The sequence below is a fragment of the Nasonia vitripennis genome, unplaced genomic scaffold, assembly GCF_009193385.2.
Source record: "Nasonia vitripennis strain AsymCx unplaced genomic scaffold, Nvit_psr_1.1 unplaced0006, whole genome shotgun sequence".
Lineage (NCBI taxonomy): Eukaryota > Metazoa > Arthropoda > Insecta > Hymenoptera > Pteromalidae > Nasonia > Nasonia vitripennis.
In genome coordinates, this window is record NW_022279785.1 from 55,001 (window position 1) to 60,000 (window position 5,000).

Consider the following 5,000-nt stretch of genomic DNA (forward strand, 5'->3'; position numbering starts at 1 on the left):
TTAGACTTTTTCGAGCCTCCGAGAGAAAGCAATGCGTGTGGGGCGACTTAGACTTTTTCGAGCCTCCGAGAGAAAGCAATGCGTGTGGGGCGACTTAGACTTTTTCGAGCCTCCGAGAGAAAGCAATGCGTGTGGGGCGACTTAGACTTTTTCGAGCCTCCGAGAGAAAGCAATGCGTGTGGGGCGACTTAGACTTTTTCGAGCCTCCGAGAGAAAGCAATGCGTGTGGGGCGACTTAGACTTTTTCGAGCCTCCGAGAGAAAGCAATGCGTGTGGGGCGACTTAGACTTTTTCGAGCCTCCGAGAGAAAGCAATGCGTGTGGGGCGACTTAGACTTTTTCGAGCCTCCGAGAGAAAGCAATGCGTGTGGGGCGACTTAGACTTTTTCGAGCCTCCGAGAGAAAGCAATGCGTGTGGGGCGACTTAGACTTTTTCGAGCCTCCGAGAGAAAGCAATGCGTGTGGGGCGACTTAGACTTTTTCGAGCCTCCGAGAGAAAGCAATGCGTGTGGGGCGACTTAGACTTTTTCGAGCCTCCGAGAGAAAGCAATGCGTGTGGGGCGACTTAGACTTTTTCGAGCCTCCGAGAGAAAGCAATGCGTGTGGGGCGACTTAGACTTTTTCGAGCCTCCGAGAGAAAGCAATGCGTGTGGGGCGACTTAGACTTTTTCGAGCCTCCGAGAGAAAGCAATGCGTGTGGAGCGACTTAGACTTTTTCGAGCCTCCGAGAGAAAGCAATGCGTGTGGGGCGACTTAGACTTTTTCGAGCCTCCGAGAGAAAGCAATGCGTGTGGGGCGACTTAGACTTTTTCGAGCCTCCGAGAGAAAGCAATGCGTGTGGGGCGACTTAGACTTTTTCGAGCCTCCGAGAGAAAGCAATGCGTGTGGGGCGACTTAGACTTTTTCGAGCCTCCGAGAGAAAGCAATGCGTGTGGGGCGACTTAGACTTTTTCGAGCCTCCGAGAGAAAGCAATGCGTGTGGGGCGACTTAGACTTTTTCGAGCCTCCGAGAGAAAGCAATGCGTGTGGGGCGACTTAGACTTTTTCGAGCCTCCGAGAGAAAGCAATGCGTGTGGGGCGACTTAGACTTTTTCGAGCCTCCGAGAGAAAGCAATGCGTGTGGAGCGACTTAGACTTTTTCGAGCCTCCGAGAGAAAGCAATGCGTGTGGGGCGACTTAGACTTTTTCGAGCCTCCGAGAGAAAGCAATGCGTGTGGGGCGACTTAGACTTTTTCGAGCCTCCGAGAGAAAGCAATGCGTGTGGGGCGACTTAGACTTTTTCGAGCCTCCGAGAGAAAGCAATGCGTGTGGGGCGACTTAGACTTTTTCGAGCCTCCGAGAGAAAGCAATGCGTGTGGGGCGACTTAGACTTTTTCGAGCCTCCGAGAGAAAGCAATGCGTGTGGGGCGACTTAGACTTTTTCGAGCCTCCGAGAGAAAGCAATGCGTGTGGGGCGACTTAGACTTTTTCGAGCCTCCGAGAGAAAGCAATGCGTGTGGGGCGACTTAGACTTTTTCGAGCCTCCGAGAGAAAGCAATGCGTGTGGGGCGACTTAGACTTTTTCGAGCCTCCGAGAGAAAGCAATGCGTGTGGGGCGACTTAGACTTTTTCGAGCCTCCGAGAGAAAGCAATGCGTGTGGGGCGACTTAGACTTTTTCGAGCCTCCGTGCTCGCACATCACTCATTGACGCTCGCACATCACTCATTTGAGCTCGCACATTGCTCATTCGTGCTCGCACATCACTCATTCGTGCTCGCACATCACTCATTGACGCTCGCACATCACTCATTGACGCTCGCATATCACTCATTCGTGCTCGCACATTACTCATTGACGCTCGCACATCACTCATTGACGCTCGCACTTCACTAATTGGATCTCGCGTATCACTCATTCGTTCTCGCACATCACTCATTGTCGCTCGCACATCACTCATTGACGCTCGCACATCACTCATTTGAGCTCGCACATTGCTCATTCGTGCTCGCACATCACTCATTCGTGCTCGCACATCACTCATTGACGCTCGCACATCACTCATTCGTGCTCGCACATCACTCATTGACGCTCGCATATTACTCATTCTTGCTCGCACATCACTCATTCGTTCTCGCACATCACTCATTGACGCTCGCACATCACTCATTGACGCTCGCGTATCACTCATTCGTGTTCGCACATCACTCATAGACGCTCGCACATCACTCATTGACGCTCGCGTATCACTCATTCGTGCTCGCACATCACTCATTCGTGCTCGCACATTACTCATTGACGCTCGCATATTACTCATTGACGCTCGCACATCACTCATTCGTGCTCGCACATCACTCATTTGAGCTCGCACATTGCTCATTCGTGCTCGCACATCACTCATTCGTGCTCGCATATCTCTCATTCTTGCTATATAAATCTACATTATAACTGTCACTATCTACGACGAAATGTGATCACGTCAGGCGCGAAATATTATTACATAGGGATCGGTGCGAACGGCGGGAGCAGAAAATGATTAAATCAGTAAACTGAAACGTTTAGCTATCTATACGAAGATTGCTCGCATGCATTAACGAGATTCCCACTGTCCCTATCTACCATCTTCCGAACGGAAGAGCCCCGGGAGGGTCGCATTTCTGCCAGGGCAGTTGGGTGAACCCTGAGATTTCGGTATACTCATTCGTGCTCGCACATCACTCATTTGAGCTCGCACATTGCTCATTCGTGCTCGCACATCACTCATTCGTGCTCGCACATCACTCATTGACGCTCGCACATCACTCATTTGTGCTCGCGTATCACTCATTCGTGCTCGCACATCACTCATTCGTGCTCGCACATTACTCATTGACGCTCGCACATCACTCATTGACTCTCGCGTATCACTCATTCGTGTTCGCACATCACTCATAGACGCTCGCACATCACTCATTGACGCTCGCATATTACTCATTCGTGCTCGCACATCACTCATTGACGCTCGCACATCACTCATTTGTGCTCGCGTATCACTCATTCGTGCTCGCACATCACTCATTCGTGCTCGCACATTACTCATTGACGCTCGCATATTACTCATTGACGCTCGCACATCACTCATTGACGCTCGCACATCACTCATTGACGCTCGCACATCACTCATTTGTGCTCGCACATTGCTCATTCGTGCTCGCACATCACTCATTTGAGCTCGCACATTGCTCATTCGTGCTCGCACATCACTCATTCGTGCTCGCACATTGCTCATTCTTGCTCGCACATCACTCATTTGTGCTCGCGTATCACTCATTCGTGCTCGCACATTACTCATTGACGCTCGCACATCACTCATTGACGCTCGCACATTACTCATTGACGCTCGCATATTACTCATTCGTGCTCGCACATCACTCATTCGTTCTCGCACATCACTCATTGACGCTCGCACATCACTCATTGACGCTCGCGTATCACTCATTCGTGCTCGCACATTACTCATTGACGCTCGCACATCACTCATTGACGCTCGCACATCACTCATTCGTGCTCGCACATCACTCATTGACGCTCGCATATTACTCATTCTTGCTCGCACATCACTCATTCGTGCTCGCACATTACTCATTCGTGCTCGCATATTACTCATTGACGCTCGCACATCACTCATTGACGCTCGCACATTGCTCATTCGTGTTCGCACATCACTCATTGACGCTCGCACATCACTCATTGACGCTCGCACATTGCTCATTCGTGCTCGCACATCACTCATTCGTGCTCGCACATCACTCATTGACGCTCGCATATTACTCATTCTTGCTCGCACATCACTCAGTCGTGCTCGCACATTACTCATTGACGCTCGCATATTACTCATTCGTGCTCGCACATCACTCATTCGTTCTCGCACATCACTCATTGACGCTCGCACATCACTCATTGACGCTCGCGTATCACTCATTCGTGTTCGCACATCACTCATAGACGCTCGCACATCACTCATTGACGCTCGCGTATCACTCATTCGTGCTCGCACATCACTCATTCGTGCTCGCACATTACTCATTGACGCTCGCATATTACTCATTGACGCTCGCACATCACTCATTCGTGCTCGCACATCACTCATTTGAGCTCGCACATTGCTCATTCGTGCTCGCACATCACTCATTCGTGCTCGCATATCTCTCATTCTTGCTATATAAATCTACATTATAACTGTCACTATCTACGACGAAATGTGATCACGTCAGGCGCGAAATATTATTACATAGGGATCGGTGCGAACGGCGGGAGCAGAAAATGATTAAATCAGTAAACTGAAACGTTTAGCTATCTATACGAAGATTGCTCGCATGCATTAACGAGATTCCCACTGTCCCTATCTACCATCTTCCGAACGGAAGAGCCCCGGGAGGGTCGCATTTCTGCCAGGGCAGTTGGGTGAACCCTGAGATTTCGGTATACTCATTCGTGCTCGCACATCACTCATTTGAGCTCGCACATTGCTCATTCGTGCTCGCACATCACTCATTCGTGCTCGCACATCACTCATTGACGCTCGCACATCACTCATTTGTGCTCGCGTATCACTCATTCGTGCTCGCACATCACTCATTCGTGCTCGCACATTACTCATTGACGCTCGCACATCACTCATTGACTCTCGCGTATCACTCATTCGTGTTCGCACATCACTCATAGACGCTCGCACATCACTCATTGACGCTCGCATATTACTCATTCGTGCTCGCACATCACTCATTGACGCTCGCACATCACTCATTTGTGCTCGCGTATCACTCATTCGTGCTCGCACATCACTCATTCGTGCTCGCACATTACTCATTGACGCTCGCATATTACTCATTGACGCTCGCACATCACTCATTGACGCTCGCACATCACTCATTGACGCTCGCACATCACTCATTTGTGCTCGCACATTGCTCATTCGTGCTCGCACATCACTCATTTGAGCTCGCACATTGCTCATTCGTGCTCGCACATCACTCATTCGTGCT